Source organism: Dendrobates tinctorius, unplaced genomic scaffold (assembly GCF_039654945.1).
Source record: "Dendrobates tinctorius isolate UK_male_01 unplaced genomic scaffold, ASM3965494v1 ptg000199l, whole genome shotgun sequence".
Lineage (NCBI taxonomy): Eukaryota > Metazoa > Chordata > Amphibia > Anura > Dendrobatidae > Dendrobates > Dendrobates tinctorius.
Window position 1 is genome coordinate 4757805 of NW_027361866.1, and position 17937 is coordinate 4775741.

Here is a 17937-nt window from a genome sequence, read left to right on the forward strand (position 1 = left end):
GTCATCAGTGCCTTGCACCTATCTCTGCCTAGCCTGGGAAAAGCAAGAAGGACCTTTTAATGAATTAAAAGCCGCCCTAGTTTACTACCGTTAAGTCCTTAAATGAATAAGATAGCAGGTGCAGGCAGACATGTAACTATGGAGCTCACTGTCATCTCCTCTCTGAAAAAAGTCTCAAGTAGTCTGGCATAATGTTCAATGGGACAGCTGCAAATTAACCCCTTAGTCACCTTCGGAGGCAGAGCACGTACAGAAGGCTGCTGTGATTTTTGCTTTTGAACTTCCAACCCGCTAAACAAATTCCACACAACTGAGGCATCCACCCACCTTCTCCGCTGTAGGAGTGATTTTTTTTCTATTATTTTATTTATTTTTTTTAATGAACTAGATCAATGAAAGAGGGAAGACGCCATCAAAAGAGCTATTTCTCTCTTCAAATTCTTTGCTGCATTTTTTTTTTAACATTCCTTTTCCAGTCCGTCTTTTCTCCCAAGCTCCGCAAGACATCTTCAGCCTGATCCTTATTAAGGTCTGCTTATTGAAACTATGTTAAAGTCTGCGGATAAGAAAAAAAAATAAAACGACATCAAGGGCGTGGGTGAAAGCTTCCCCAGATTGCAACCCAGACAGAACACAGGCAGCCTAACAAGTAAAGGACTCTGCAGCTAACAAGCGTATTTGCACATCTGAGTGTGCGCTTGTGCACTTTAGGACCGTATATGCAAATCCGTCTCCCCTGAGTGTGCACGGATAGCGGTGTGCACTACACTGATCCCCTGCCCCTCGCGAAAGGTGCAGACGGTGTTTGTACATACAGAACGAGCGTGAACATTCTGTGCCGCGTCCTAGGTGAGCTAAGAGGAAGCATAATGAGGCTGGAAATCACACAAACACAGGAATTTACTGTTTCTAAAGCAACCCAGCCGGCTAACCAGTCTTAGAAGCCTTTCAATGCGCTGACTAATGTTGCTGTACAGGAGCTATTTTCACCGTGTCTGAGGGACTAATTAAATCTGCTGGAAAGTGTTATTTAGAAGAGTATAGATAAGGAGAAGCTGGTAGATCAGAAGATGTGATCATACGCAGCGTGCTTATAGTATGTATTGTTCTATAACACTAGGTACAAAATGCCACACAAAATGACTAAGGGTACTGTCACACTTAGCGATGTACCAGCGATCCCGACCAGCAATATGACGCGGTCAGGATCGCTAGTACATCGCTAAGTGGTCGCTAGTGAGCTGCAACACAGGCAGATCTCACTAGTAACATCGCAGGGTCAGGGGTCGCTACTTACCTGTCAGACAAGGTGATCCTGACGTCCTCCCACCCGCGTCCACGCGTCGCTCGTCAGCGCCACAGGAAGCCCAGCAGGAAGCTGACAACGAGAAATAGTCCAGGACGTTCTCGCGCGATCAGCGATAACCAGCGGGGGAGCGGTCAGAGGTAAGTATCAGACATAGCGATATCGCTTAGTGTGACAGGCCCTTAATTTGCTCACCAAGGCAAAAATGGAAGCTGCCATATTAGTCACTAGGTTTTTAGATCTTGAGAAAGGCGCCGGTCTCAAGCAAAAACGTGTTGGTATTCATGAAAAACTTTTTGGAATCCCAAGGCTCTTCATTCCCAGAATGCAGGCCGCCCACACGTGGGTTGATTGTTAAATGAATAAGATGCTGCCTTTATCTGTACATAGTGATTCAAGTGTATTGTGACAATTACTGCTCATGTAAGAGGGTCATGGCCACTCCTGCACAGAGACCCACCAGAGGATTCTCCTGTTCTTCTGAAGGCCAGTCCAAGCCTCCTTATACCTTTCCATTACCAGACAGTATTTGTGAGTGCTTCTGTCCCTCTCCAGAGCTTCCCTAATTTGCTAACCAATGAACTATTGCAGATGTCCCCAACTGTGACTTTTATGAGTATTTGTATATCTACCTAACAACAAAATATCAAGGGCACTTGTAAGCTGCAAATAATAATAGTCTTCATCAGTCAGTCGATAGCAATTTACTTTTCAATGAATAAATGTCTCAAAGGAAGGGTTCATTCACATGTCCGATATTCATGTACAAGCATTATTCGTGTTTTTCACGGCTAGCACTCGTGTCTTTGATAGTCTATAATGGGACCATTCACATCTCCGATTTTTTTTCTCAAAATATCAGTGACACGTCCGATCAAAGTCAGCAATACAAGTCAATGGCTCTGTGAAAAAAAAAATGGACTGCACTTGGATGACAGGTGAGTGTTGTCTGCTTTTCATGGACTGTCAGAATGGAGAGGGTCGAGAATATATACATTTTTTTTAAATTTCCCCACTTGCGAAAAAATTGAATCGCACTCAAACCAAATTCTGATCAAACTATGATGAGAATAATCCCTCCGTTTTTCTCGTATGCAAAAAAATCGGACGTCTGAATGTGGCCTGATATTAAATAACGTACTGGAAGATATTTCTGGAGCAATTTGCATCCCCCCAAAAAATCTAGCATGCCTTGAATCGCATTTTGTTATAGGGTTTGAGACACACCTTGCAGTTTGCTCAACACAGAAGGTTTTGTGTAACAGAGATATGGATTCAGGGGAAGGAGTTATGTCTTTAAAGAGAAGCTACCATCAGAAAATGACTTATTCGTTAAATCTGTTCTAGGTTAAAAGTATATTTTTTTCATTGTTTTCGCAATATTGTTTTTTACGTATTGCAATCTGTATTAAAAATTTAAAAAAGTAATCTTACAATTTTTCACACTGGCCATTGGGGCTTTTCTAGACTCCTGTTGTGTGAGGAAACAACACATGTACATAGCCCAAATGGGCAGACCCCAACTCTTTTATGTTGAAGCATCTAATGAGCCAGAGAAAAGGTCATTGTGAAGGGAGGACGAGCAAGGTAAGGTGTGACATCAAATATTATGATGGCGTTAACTGTCATTATAATCCTGCCGCTGATAAAAAGGACCTTGCTGAAAACTCTTCCTGAAAGGATAGGACGTATGACCCAAAAAAAGACCCTGTGGCCAATGTGAAAACGGTAAAAGTACGAATTATTTTTTTCACAAACATTGTGATATGAAAAAAAGATTGCAAACTGAAAAAAAGCCCTAAACATTTAATATGCCAGATTCAGACATCCTTTTCTCAAGCATGTGTTTGATTCATGTTTGGTGCCGGTAGGGTTGTTCTCATGTCCATTTTTTTGTATTGTATTGTTTAATAAGTAGGAGAAGAGTTCATTTTTTTATTTTTATTCATAAGAGAAGAGTAGATACAACACTGGTTGTAAAAACGGTACCCCAAAAAAATAATTGGATTAAAATTGGGGCCAGCACACTGCCCAGACTCATACAGCCAAAGCCTATCTACTGTGACCAGTCGTAGCAATTTAACCTCCTATATGCTGCTGTTGATAGTGACAGTGGTATTTAAGCAGTCGAACACGATAATGGGGTGCTGAGGGTGAAGAGATAGCAGCTGGAGGCCAAATGCTTGTGCTCTTCAAAATCTCATACCATTTATCTGTCTATAAGTGCAACTAATAAAAAATGCAAAAATCTATTACTAGAGTTGAGCGACTTTTGGTTTTTTAGGGTCGCGTTTCGTTTCGTGAAACCCGACTTTTCCAAAAGTCGGGTCGAGCAAGATCGTCCGATTATAGGGAAAAGTCGGGGTCGTCCCGAAACACGAAACCCAATGTAAGTCAATGGGGAATAAAAGTCGGCAGTGAGAGGAGGACAGGAAACACACCTACAGTGCCCATTTGAATGCCAAAAGCATCAATTCTTCTTACTTAAGCTTGTCAACCTTAATTAACTTCATAATACAAGTTACGCACTGAAAAATTGGGGTTATTTGGCTAAAGTTGTGGGGGGGAGGGCTGGCTGCAGGTTTTCATGTGCCCTGGGCGAAAGAGCGCCCCTTTAACCACAACTCATCATGCTCCGATACGGCAGAGAAATAGCGGTATAGTACAATGAAAAATACCTCACTTTTTACATCTCATGACGAGGCCCATCTATTTCTCCATACAGAATCATTGGTCCCATATAATGTTTGAAACAGTATATGATGAGCTCCACATAATGCTACAGTATATGTTGGTCCCCATGGATGAAGCTCCACTGTCTTATGGGCCCAAATAATGCTCCAAACATAATGGGCCCCATTTCTAATGCTCTAGTGTATAATGGGCCCTGTAAATGCTGCTCCAGTGTCTGATGTCCACCTTTGGAATGTTCCAGTGTATGGTGGGCCCCATCTATCATTCTCCAGAGTATAGTGCTCCCCAAAAATTGCTGTCCCAACATTGAAAACAATCAAATAAGTCTCCTCGCTAGGGAATCCCTGTAGTTGTCTGGACTCCTCGTCGTCCCCATCTTCCATCTCACTGCACAGTATTTCAACTTTGCAAGTGCTGTGATCCTGAGCAAGCAGGGGCGGCCCATTCATTGGCGATGGCACTGGCACAGGGCCCCTGATAGTACGGTGGTGTGTCTGATGGCGGGTGGGCCGAACCTGCACTTTCATCTGCAGCTTCCTCTTTGTCACCGTGTAAGATGGAACTGTATATGGGAAGGGTAACCTGAGTTTCATCAGGGTCAGATTCAGGTCGTGTAGCGTGCGAGGGGAATGTAGTGGTCTGGGTCAATGTACCAGCAGATTCATCGAGCAGTGGCTGGGCATCAGTGCACTTGTGTCGCCCCCAGGAGTACGGTCGCCACAGTGGCATTACCTTCTTCCTAGGGAGTGTGATGTCATGCTTGGGAGCAACGAAGGATCTCTCTAGCAGGTTAACTGATTGGGCGGCGTTAGTCCCACGAGTCATGACCCTCCAAACAGCGTTCATGAAGGCAAAGTGTTTGTTTTACGTGGGCAGTATGGTTACAAAGCTGAACCTTAAAGGAATGTCCAGAAGGGCACCATCAGGAGTGGAGCCTACGGTTAAATTCGACTCCACCTGGGAAACCTCAACCATGCCAGCTACAGAACAGATGCACACATTGCAAGCTTAATTCCGTTAACGAACGAGACTCCGTCATGCCCCGCGGTCCGAGTCCGGCTTACTAGAGGGACACGTGAGGCTCTGGCACATGAGATTGGCCAATAACTGGTGTGTCATGCCCTTACATGTCCGTGGCTGTATGTGCGCTACACTGAAAAGGCCAGCGTTTGTCGCTTACAGGTGCAGATAACCCGCTGAACAACGTTAGTGATGGGGATCACTGATTACAATTATTAACCGTGAACAATGATTTCCCAGTAAGTGCAGGTCAACCGCAGTTCCGGAATTAGGCCTAACCGTCATTCCTGAAAAAATGAAAAACGTACATGTGCAAACCACAGGTGCTGTAGGTTGCTTAACAGCTCGCCAGCCGTTCTCACGCCCAGTATGGATTACACGTGATTGCACAAAGGTGAGAAAGGGTACCGTATCCCCAGATAACATGTATGGATAGCGTACACATTCAAAATATATGTCTATACATCAGGAGGCAGGCTCAGACGGTGTTAGGCCCAGTATGGATTGCACGTGATTGCACAAAGGTTAGAAAGGGTACCGTTTCCCCGGATAACATGTATGGATAGCGTACACATTCAAAATATATGTCTATACATCAGGAGGCAGGCTCAGACGGTGTTAGGCCCAGTATGGATTGCACGTGATTGCACAAAGGTTAGAAAGGGTACCGTATCCCCAGATAACATGTATGGATAGCGTACACATTCAAAATATATGTCTATACATCAGGAGGCAGGCTCAGACGGTGTCAGGCACAGTATGGATTTGACGGCCCAGACTACACAGCGGAGGAACAGGGAGAGGTAAAGATTGCAAATGCTGGGGCCCTGCCCAAGCAAGGGGGGCCCACTTGTGGGCGTTGGTACTGGCACTGGGCCCCTCATAGTACGGCGGTGTGTCTGACGGCGGGTGTGCACCACCGCCGTCAGAGACACTTGATTGCACTATGAGGGACCCTGTGCCAGTGCCCGCGCCCAAGAGTCGGCCTACCCACCTGTCCAGGGCAACGGCACTCGCACGGTGTCGTGCGCTAGGTGGTGACCCCGGCCTTGGGGGGGGAGGCAGCACAGTTAGGGAGTTTTAGAAAGTGGCATATGTTGATGTTGGACATTCAGCTGATGCAAAAGGTGAAATAGGTCAAGTCCCAGGAAGAGGTGGACCAAAGCAAGCCATTTTTCTGTCACCCTATGTGTCATCAGGGGAAGGTGGGGCAAAATCCTTGGAAACCCATGCGTGGTTCATTTTAATGAAGGTTAGATCATCCACATTTTGGGTTGACAGACGGGTCCTTTTTCTGTCAGGATTGATCCAGCTGCACTGAAGACTCTTTCCGATAGCACACTTGCAGCTGGGCAAGCGAGCTCCTGTAAGGCATATTGTGCCAATTCAGGCCAGGTGTCCAGTTTAGCGGCCCAATAGTCAAAGGGGAATGACCTGTGTGGGAGAACATCGATATGGGAGGAAAAGTAGTTTGTAACCATAGTTGACAACTGCTGTCTCCTGTCACTTTCCATCGATGCAGTATTACCAGTTGTGTGAGCGGTACTTGAAAAATCAGTCCACAACATTGTCATGAAACCCCTGTCTCCAACGCCACTTCTGCTGTGTGCACCACGAACACCTCTGCCAAGCTGCCCCCGGCCCGTACGGCTCGTGTGAGAACCATCACCGCTGCTGTGTGCTGGGAATGCCTCAAGCAACCGATTTACCAGAGTTGCTTGTTTATTAGCCAATATTAGGTCAAGGTTCTCCTGTGGCATGATGTTTTGTAATTTGCCTTTAAAGCGTGGATCCAGGATGCTGGCCAACCAGTAGTCGTCATCGTTCATCATTTTGGCAATGCGTGGGTCCCTTTTTAGGATCTGCAAGGCATAATCTGACATGTGGGCCAATGTTCCCGGTGTCAATGATGCACTGCGAGTGCTGGGTGGAGGAGCACTTTCTGGCAAATCCACATCCCTCCAGTCACGCACAAACCCTGTACCAGACCTTGCCACGCCAACATTTTCACTTGCCCCACGAGATGCATCCTCCTCCCCTAAGTAATCATCCCCATCATCCTCCTCCTCCTCCTCCTCTTCTTCCTCCACCTCGTCCAGGAGAGGTCCCTGAGCAGACAATGGCTGAATGTCATCAAGGATTCCCTCCTCCTCTTCCTCCTCATCAACATTGGCTGCAGACGCCTGCTCCTTAAGGTGCGTCAAAGTTTGCATGAGCAGACGCATAAGTTGGATGCTCATGCTTAGGATGGCGTCGTCTGCGCTTACCAGCCGTGTGCATTCCTCAAAACACTGAAGGACTTTACAGAGGTCTTTCAGCTTCGACCACTGCACACCTGTCAACTCCATGTCTGCTCTCAAAGTGCCTGGCCGTGTATCCTCCCACAAATGCATTATGGCCTGCCTCTGCTCGCACAGCCGCTCCACCATGTGCAGGGTGGAGTTCCACCTTGTTGCAATGTCGATAATGAGGCGGTGGTTGGGAAGGTGGAGCAATCGCTGCAGCTTCTGCATACGAACGGAGTGTACAGGTGACCGGCGGATGTGCGCGCACAGTCTTCGCACCTTCTGGAGCAGGGCTGTTAACTCCGGATAATTTTTGAGGAAGCACTGCACCACCAGGTTCAAGGTGTGAGCCAAGCAAGGTATATGGCTGAGTTTTGAAAGGGCTATGGCTGCCACAAAATTACGGCAGTTATCACTAACTACCTTGCCTGCCTCAAGATGTACACTGCCCAGCCATGACTCAGTTTGTCGCTTCAAGTACTCGGCCAGCACCTCGGCGGTGTGTCTGTTGCCCAAACACATCATCTGCAACACAGCCTGCTGACGCTTTCCACAAGCTGCTCGATAGGGGGACACATCGTGTGCAACAGTGGAAGCTGCAGATGGAGTGCTCGTACGACTGCGCTCTGTGGACGAGCTTTCGCTTCTGGAGGAGGAGGAGGAGGAGGGTCGAACGCCTACAGCCAACTGTTTCCTATACCGTGGGCTAGGCAGCACTGTCCAACCACCGCTGTCCCCTGTGGACCCTGCATCCACCACATTAACCCAGTGCGCAGTGATGGACAAGTAACGGCCCTGGCCATGCCGACTGGACCATGCATCAGTTGTGAGGTGCACCTTTCCGCTCACTGACTGCTTGAGTGCATGGACAATGCGGTCTTTCACATGATGGTGGAGGGCTGGGATGGCTTTGCGAGAGAAGAAGTGGCGACTGGGTAGGTCATAGCGTGGTACTGCATAGGCCATGAGTTCGCGGAAAGCTGTGCTTTCCACCAACCGAAAGGGCATCATCTCAAACGAGATTAGTTTGGCAATGTGGGCGTTCAAACCCAGTGTACGCGGATGAGAGACTGAGTACTTTCTTGACTTACTCATAGTGTCTGGGAGGGTGAGCTAGACTTGAGAGCTGCATATGGTGGAAGTATCGGTGGACAGGGCGGACTGAGAGAGGGTTGATGATGGTGATGGAGTTGGTGTTCTTTCTGATGGCCTAGAATCAGTCTTTCGTTGATATAACAGTGGGATTCCCTGACTGCTGTGGCCTTGCAACGACACCTCAACATTTGCTGCTGTGCTAACCGGTGGGCTTACAGTGGGGGAAACAATGTAGCATTGCTGACTACCTTCGTTGTGATCAGTTGCACATGTGGCACTTGAGGTTTGGTGTTGTGTCCACGCTTGCAAGTGCATGCTGGTTAAATGTCTAAGCATGCAACTGGTATTCAAATTTTTCAGATTTTTCCCTCGGCTAAAGGTCTTTGCGCACTTCTTACAGATAACCTGGGCCTGATCATGAGGATTTTGGTCAAAAAAGTGCCACACTGCACTCTTGCTACTTTGGCAGACATTTTGCGGCCTAGCACGCTGTGATCTTTTGACCCTCTGGACAAGCTGTCCAGCAACTCTTTTGATGTTTGGAACCTGTCTTTGGAGTGCTCCGGGCCTGCCAGATAACAGCTGTTGCGATGTCGATGTCTGCTGTGGATGCTCCTCATCTGAGCTATTGGAAGCAGCACCCTCTTCCCCCAATGGATGCCAATCTGGGTCAACAACTGGGTCATCCATCACCTCCTCTTCTATGTCATGTGCACCTTCCTCTGTGTCACCGTGTATGGTGGTATAGTGTGCGGGAAGGGGCACCTGAGTCTCATCAGGGTCAGAATCTGGCTCTGTACACTGCGAGGACAATGTAGTGCTCTGAGTGAATGTACCAGCAGAATCATCCATCAGCGGCTGTGCATCAGTGCACTCCATGTCAGATTCATCTTGGCCTGGGTAATTCACCATTTGACTTGATAATCCAGGCATGGTATGTGAAAACAGCTCCATGGAGTAATCAGTAGTATGGCCTGCGTCATCCTTCAATCTTGGTTGGGGTGAAGGACACAAGGAAAGGTGTGGTTCATGAACATGAGCCTCCAATGATGACTCAGTGCTTTTACTTTTTACAACTGAAGAAGAGGAGGCGATAGAGCTGGAGGCTGAGTCAGCAATGTAAGACAAAACTTTTTCCTGATGCTCTGGCTTTAAAAGCGGTTTGCCAACTCCTAGAAAACTAAGCGTTCGAGGCCTTATGTAGCCAGACGATGACGCAGGCTCAACACCTCCTGCATTCGGTCCTATTTTGCTCTTGCCACTACCATCAGATCCACCACCAACACCATCATTACCAGCTGCCAACCCCCGCCCAATTCCACGGCCTCTTCCACCAGCCTTCCTCATTTTTGGTAGAAATGTAGACAAAATCCAACAAACTATATAGTAATGTAAAACAAGGTACAAGGTGTCTATAGGACAGGGGAGATTTTGAATTTCTGCAGACACTTGTGGACACTGGACACTTTTGGATTGTGTGAGGCCCACTGATATCTGAGCGCTATGTCACAGGCTCGATGGCACAGCTGTGACAAAAGTGACGAGAGGATAAGGGAGATTTTGAATTTCTGCACACACTTGTGGACACTGGACACTTTTGGATTGTGTGAGACCCAATGAATATCTGAGCGCTATGTGACAGGCTCGATGGCACAGCTGTGACCAAAGTGACTAGAGGATAAGGGAGATTTTGAATTTCTGCACACACTTGTGGACACTGGAAACTTTTGGATTGTGTGAGGCCCAATGAATATCTGAGCGCTATGTGACAGGCTCGATGGCACAGCTGTGACCAAAGTGACTAGAGGATAAGGGAGATTTTGAATTTCTGCACACACTTGTGGACACTGGACACTTTTGGATTGTGTGAGGCCCAATGAATATCTGAGCGCTATGTGACAGGCTCGATGGCACAGCTGTGACTAAAGTGACTAGAGGATAAGGGAGATTTTGAATTTCTGCAGACACTTGTGGACACTGGACACTTTTGGATTGTGTGAGACCCAATGAATATCTGAGCGCTATGTCACAGGCTCGATGGCACAGCTGTGACCAAAGTGACTAGAGGATAAGGGAGATTTTGAATTTCTGCACACACTTGTGGACACTGGACACTTTTGGATTGTGTGAGGCCCAATGAATATCTGAGCGCTATGTGACAGGCTCGATGGCACAGCTGTGACCAAAGTGACTAGAGGATAAGGGAGATTTTGAATTTCTGCACACACTTGTGGACACTGGACACTTTTGGATTGTGTGAGGCCCAATGAATATCTGAGCGCTATGTGACAGGCTCGATGGCACAGCTGTGACCAAAGTGACTAGAGGATAAGGGAGATTTTGAATTTCTGCAGACACTTGTGGACACTGGACACTTTTGGATTGTGTGAGGCCCACTGATATCTGAGCGCTATGTCACAGGCTCGATGGCACAGCTGTGACAAAAGTGACGAGAGGATAAGGGAGATTTTGAATTTCTGCACACACTTGTGGACACTGGACACTTTTGGATTGTGTGAGGCCCAATGAATATCTGAGCGCTATGTGACAGGCTCGATGGCACAGCTGTGACCAAAGTGACTAGAGGATAAGGGAGATTTTGAATTTCTGCACACACTTGTGGACACTGGACACTTTTGGATTGTGTGAGGCCCAATGAATATCTGAGCGCTATGTGACAGGCTCGATGGCACAGCTGTGACCAAAGTGACTAGAGGATAAGGGAGATTTTGAATTTCTGCACACACTTGTGGACACTGGACACTTTTGGATTGTGTGAGGCCCAATGAATATCTGAGCGCTATGTGACAGGCTCGATGGCACAGCTGTTACCAAAGTGACTAGAGGATAAGGGAGATTTTGAATTTCTGCACACACTTGTGGACACTGGACACTTTTGGATTGTGTGAGGCCCAATGAATATCTGAGCGCTATGTGACAAGCTCGATGGCACAGCTGTGACCAAAGTGACTAGAGGATAAGGGAGATTTTGAATTTCTGCACACACTTGTGGACACTGGACACTTTTGGATTGTGTGAGGCCCAATGAACATCTGAGCGCTATGTGACAGGCTCGATGGCACAGCTGTGACCAAAGTGACTAGAGGATAAGGGAGATTTTGAATTTCTGCACACACTTGTGGACACTGGACACTTTTGGATTGTGTGAGACCCAATGAATATCTGAGCGCTATGTGACAGGCTCGATGGCACAGCTGTGACCAAAGTGACTAGAGGATAAGGGAGAGTTTGAATTTCTGCACACACTTGTGGACACTGGACACTTTTGGATTGTGTGAGGCCCAATGAATATCTGAGCGCTATGTGACAGGCTCGATGGCACAGCTGTGACCAAAGTGACTAGAGGATAAGGGAGATTTTGAATTTCTGCAGACACTTGTGGACACTGGACACTTTTGGATTGTGTGAGGCCCACTGATATCTGAGCGCTATGTCACAGGCTCGATGGCACAGCTGTGACAAAAGTGACGAGAGGATAAGGGAGATTTTGAATTTCTGCACACACTTGTGGACACTGGACACTTTTGGATTGTGTGAGACCCAATGAATATCTGAGCGCTATGTGACAGGCTCGATGGCACAGCTGTGACCAAAGTGACTAGAGGATAAGGGAGATTTTGAATTTCTGCACACACTTGTGGACACTGGACACTTTTGGATTGTGTGAGGCCCAATGAATATCTGAGCGCTATGTGACAGGCTCGATGGCACAGCTGTGACCAAAGTGACTAGAGGATAAGGGAGATTTTGAATTTCTGCAGACACTTGTGGACACTGGACACTTTTGGATTGTATGAGGGCCACTGATATCTGAGCGCTATGTCACAGGCTCGATGGCACAGCTGTGACAAAAGTGACGAGAGGATAAGGGAGATTTTGAATTTCTGCAGACACTTTTAGACACTGGACACTTTTGGATTGTGTGAGGCCCACTGATATGTGAGCGCTATGTCACAGGCTCGATGGCACAGCTGTGACAAAAGTGACTAGAGGATAAGGGAGATTGGATTGCTTTTAAAAAAGCAGTTTGCAGAGCAGTGGGTAAACAGCAATGCCAGCCTGTCAGGAAGCCTTAAAAGGCAGCCCAACAGCCAACACCACTGATACACCACAATATAGCCTCCCCTTGCACTGCACACACAGTGACTGGTGTGTTGTGCAGGCCAAATCGCTAGCAGCAGAAGCAGTTTTTTTTTCTTCTCAGCAGGACAAAAAAAGAAATTGGGATTGCTTTTAAAAAAGCAGTTTGCGGAGCAGTGGGTAAACAGCAATGCAGGAATGTCAGGAAGCCTTAGAAGGCAGCCCAACAACCAACACCACTGATACACCACTATATAGCCTCCCCTTGCACTGCACACACAGTGACTGGTGTGTTGTACAGGCCAAATCGCTAGCAGCAGAAGCAGTTTTTTTTTCTTCTCAGCAGGACAAAAAAAAAAAATTGGGATTGCTTTTAAAAAAGCAGTTTGCGGAGCAGTGGGTAAACAGCAATGCAGGAATGTCAGGAAGCCTTAGAAGGCAGCCCAACAACCAACACCACTGATACACCACTATATAGCCTCCCCTTGCACTGCACACACAGTGACTGGTTTGTTGTGCAGGCCAAATCGCTAGCAGCAGAAGCAGTTTTTTTGTCTTCTTCCCTGCCTAACGCTCTCCCTACAGAATCAGCAGCAACCTCTCCCTTTACTGAGATCGGCAGAAGTAAGATGGCGGTCGGCGTGCACGCCCTTTTATACCCCCTGTGACGCCCACCAAAGCAAGCCAATCACTTGCATGCCCTTCTGAAAGATGGTGGTGACCCCTGCCTATGTCATCACGTTGCCCACAGTGTCCGTGGATCCTGATTGGCTGAAAAAGAGCGCAAAACAAACTTTTGAAACGTGACTTTGGCGCGTAAGTCGCCGACCTCGTGGCCGACCTCATCCTAGGGTCGGGTTTCGTTTCATGAAACCCGACTTTGCCAAAAGTCGGCGACTTTTGAAATTTTTCGACCCGTTTCGCTCAACTCTAGTCTATTACAATATTTTATTGCCATGTCCATAACTGTAATAAAATAATATAATATTTATCCCATAAGGTAAACAGCAAAAAGTTAAAAATCAAACCAACAACTAATTTATGGTCACTTTGCCTTAGAAAAGGGGATGATAACATTGTATGTGCTCCAAAGTGGTAATATGAAAAGTGATGTTCAAAATTAGCACTCATCCTGCAAAGCACAAGCTCTCACACTGCTCTTGTTGAAAGGAAAATGGAAAGGTAATTTCTCTCCTTTTTAGCACGTGTCTAGCTGGTACAGATGTAGCATTTGCTAACATGACACACATGCCATGATGCTACTCAACACTTTGCTTGACATGATCAATGGTTTGTGCACTGTTACGTGTCCAGTTACAGTTTCCTGCAACAAGAAACAGTATCTTTCCATGGCATTTTCTAATTAAGCAGTATGTATTCGGTTAAAACATGCTTCATGTGTATGCTAGCACTGTTGCACAACGACTGAAGAACACCCCTATGTAACAATATTTGCGCCAATTGCAGTATAATAGCTCATCATAATGCTCAATTCTACCTGCTTCGGAGGTGGATATGGACCCCTTACTTCTTCGTCCCCTGTACGGCTGCATATGCTGCTCCAATAGTATGTCCGCCCCTGTCTACTGACTTACCTATGCATCAACTTTATTGAAAAGCATAGGTACAACATGTAGGTCTGCTGGCGCCTCTGCATGGGGTCCCTCTCTTTCTCTCCATGCAGGGATGTCTGCTTACCTCCTGGGCCCAGAGTGGTCCTTGTCATGCTCCAGCATCCTAGTCTGTGTGTGTGCGCCACAGTTCCCGGTAGCATGCCTAATATGCGCGTACATGTGCTACACTGCTTTTAAAGGGGCAGCACATGCACATGGTAAAATGCCCCCAGCTGGCAGCTGTGAGGCATTTAGTTAATTTGTTCATCTGCTAGATGTTTCCCAGCCATTAGCTGGGAGGCATCTAGTATAACATGCATCCTCCCAAATTGGGAGATCCTTGAGCAACCGCTATAGTTATTGTTAGGTGGTTTAGTGTGTGCAACTTAAGGTTGCCAGGTCCCCAGTCCCTAGTCTGTTAAAATTTCCCATATCCCATATCCTGTGTCCTGCTGGTCCAACTAGAACAACATGGGAAGGGAAGCAAAAGACCAGAAAAAGCCATACACCTGACAAATGCTATTGAGAACTCTGCTATTAGAAGTGGAAAGGAAGAACAAAGACGAAAGAATCTAATTAATAAAAATATTGGAGAAAGAGAAACCAATCACAAACTAAAATGTTTCTATACTAATGCACAAAGCATGGGCAACAAACAAGGAGAATTGGAACTACTAACACAGGAAAAGAAATATGATGTCATTGGAATCACTGAAACTTGGTGGGACAATACACATGATTGGAATACAAGACTAGAAGGATACAACTTATTTGCAAGAAACAGACTTGATAAACGAGGAGGGGGTGTCGCATTGTATGTTAGAAACGCGTATATCTGCACAGAGATTGAAGCTTCAGAGACTGGGAGTTCTGTGGAAACTGTTTGGGTAAGAATACAAGGACAGAACAATGGAAAGGACACCATTGTAGGCATTTACTACAGGCCGCCTGTGCAAGCTGAAGCTATGGATGAACTCTTTATGCAACAAATGGCCAAGTTCTCCAAAAAATATGACATAGTTGTCATGGGAGATTTCAACTATCCAGACATTTGTTGGGAATCTCTCTCAGGCAAAACTAACAGGTCAAGGAAATTCTTATCCTCTCTTGCTGACAACTTTATCTTCCAAAAGGTAAGGGAGAAAACAAGGGGAACTGCTACCTTGGATCTAATCCTTATAAACAGGGAGGAAATGGTTGAGGAGGTAAAAGTGGCTGGGACCCTAGGAGGTAGCGACCATGCTATTTTAGAATTTTGGATAACTAGAGGCGGAAGACCTGTGAAGACTCAGACGTCAAGGTTAGATTTCAGAAAGGCAGATTTTAAGGGATTCAGAAAGAGAATTGGAGGGATCCAATGGCTGGATATCCTTACAGACAAAAATGTCCAGGAAGGATGGGAAATCTTGAAAAATGAAATTCTCAAAGCACAGTTGTTAACAATTCCGAAAAGAGGGAAGAATAGGAAGCAGTTAAGGAGACCAGGATGGATGAACACAGAACTTAAGCACATGCTAAAAAGGAAGAAAAAAATGTTTATAAAATGGAAAGAGGGAGGCATATCTAAAGAAGAATATAATGCTGTCTGCAGAACCTGCAGGGCACAAATCAGATTATCTAAAGCTGAAAATGAATTGAGGCTTGCAAGAGATGTCAAAAGCAATAATAAAGGATTTTGGGGATATGTCAAAAGTAAAAGAAAAGCCAAAGATGCTATAGGATTTTTACAGGATGAAAATGATGAAATGGTAAGACAGGATGTTGAGAAGGCTGAACTTTTAAATTCCTATTTTGCATCTGTTTTCTCTCAGAAAGGAAATGTAACATCAACTGTTATTCACTGTCCTATTAAGGGAATAGAAGAATCCAGGATATCTATAAACAGAAAGATAGTGAGGAAACACTTAGCTAGCCTAAATGAATTCAAGTCTCCAGGTCCAGATGAATTACACCCCAGAGTACTGAAGGAGATAGCAGAAGAAATTTTTGAACCCCTCTCTATAATCTTTGAAAATTCTTGGAGAACAGGAGAAGTGCCAGAAGACTGGAGAAGAGCAAATGTTGTTCCTATCTTCAAAAAGGGGAAGAAGGTGGACCCAGGTAACTATAGGCCGGTGAGTCTGACTTCTATACCAGGAAAGATCTTTGAACAAATTATTAAACAACATGTATGTCAATACCTGGATAAGAATGAAGTGATTAAACAGAGTCAGCATGGGTTTGTAACTAATAAGTCATGTCAGACTAACTTAATTTCCTTCTATGACGGTATCACTGATTGGGTGGATCAAGGAAATGCTGTAGTTATAGTATATCTTGACTTCAGCAAAGCATTTGACAAAGTCTCTCATACAATCCTTATTGAAAAAATGATTAAGTATGGAATGGACAAGGCAACTGTTAGGTGGATTCATAACTGGCTTAGTGATCGGACCCAAAGAGTGGTCGTAAATGGCTGCACATCCAGTTGGAAGAATGTCTCAAGTGGGGTACCACAGGGCTCTGTCCTGGGCCCTGTATTGTTCAACATCTTTATCAACGATTTAGATGAAGGAATTGAGGGTAAACTGATTAAATTTGCTGATGACACAAAGCTAGGAGGGATAGCTAATACTAGAGAAGAGAGAGAGAGGATTCAAAAAGATTTAAATAAACTGGAGAAGTGGGCAGCAACTAACAGAATGGTTTTTAACAGGGAGAAATGCAAAGTACTACATCTGGGCAATAAAAATGGAAAAAGCATATATAGAATGGGAGGAATAGGGCTAAGTGACAGCACATGTGAAAAAGACTTGGGTATACTAATAGATCACAGACTGAATATGAGTCAACAGTGTGATGCAGCAGCAAAAAAGGCAAATGCAATTCTAGGATGTATTAACAGAAGCATACAGTCTAGATCACGTGAAGTCATTATTTCCCTCTACTCCTCTTTGGTCAGACCTCATCTGGAATATTGTGTCCAGTTTTGGGCACCACATTTTAAAAAAGACATCAACAAACTGGAGCAAGTTCAGAAAAGAGCGACCAGAATGGTGACCGGTCTGCAAACCCTGTCTTATGAGGAAAGGTTGCAGGATTTGGGAATGTTTAGTTTGCAAAAGAGAAGACTGAGAGGAGACTTAATAGCTGTCTACAAATATCTAAAGGGCTGTCACATTGTAGAAGGATCAACTTTATTCTCATTTGCACAAGGAAAGACTAGAAGCAATGGGATGAAACTGAATGGGAGGAGACACAGATTAGATATTAGAAAAAACTTTTTGACAGTTAGAGTGATCAATGAGTGGAACAGGCTGCCACGAGAAGTGGTGAGTTCTCCTTCAATGGAAGTCTTCAAACAGAGGCTGGACAGACATCTGACTGGGATGATTTAGCGAATCCTGCTTTGAGCAGGGGGTTGGACCAGATGGCCCAGGAGGTCCCTTCCAACTCTACGATTCTATGATTCAACACAGTTAGTCCTTGTTCCTTTGTCTGCTTCGGCAGTGTCGGTACCCTGAAACTGCATCAGCGGTACCTTACCTGTTTCCTGAGACCAGTGGGTCTAACCTGTCCCTGTGACCTTCCTGTTGGCACAGTCTGAATCTGTCTCTGTGGTCGTCCTGTTGGCACAGTCTGAATCTGTCCCTGTTGCCGTCCCGTTTGCCATATGGAGATTGCACAGTCTGAACCTGTCCCTACAGTCATCCTGTTGGCACAGTCTAAACCTGTTCCTGTGGCCATCCCATCTGCTATATGGAGATTGCACAGTCTGAACCTGTCCCTGTGGTCGTCCTTTCCGCACAGTCTGAACCTGTCTCTGTGGCATCCTGTCTACTAT

At 45.8% G+C, this 17937-nt stretch overlaps 1 protein-coding gene across 1 annotated transcript in view; it reads right to left on the reverse strand.

The window, feature by feature from the left end:
- Positions 1–17937, reverse strand: part of ERBB4 (erb-b2 receptor tyrosine kinase 4) — a 1457122-nt gene that overhangs the window by 1295130 nt on the left and 144055 nt on the right. The window lies entirely within an intron of this gene.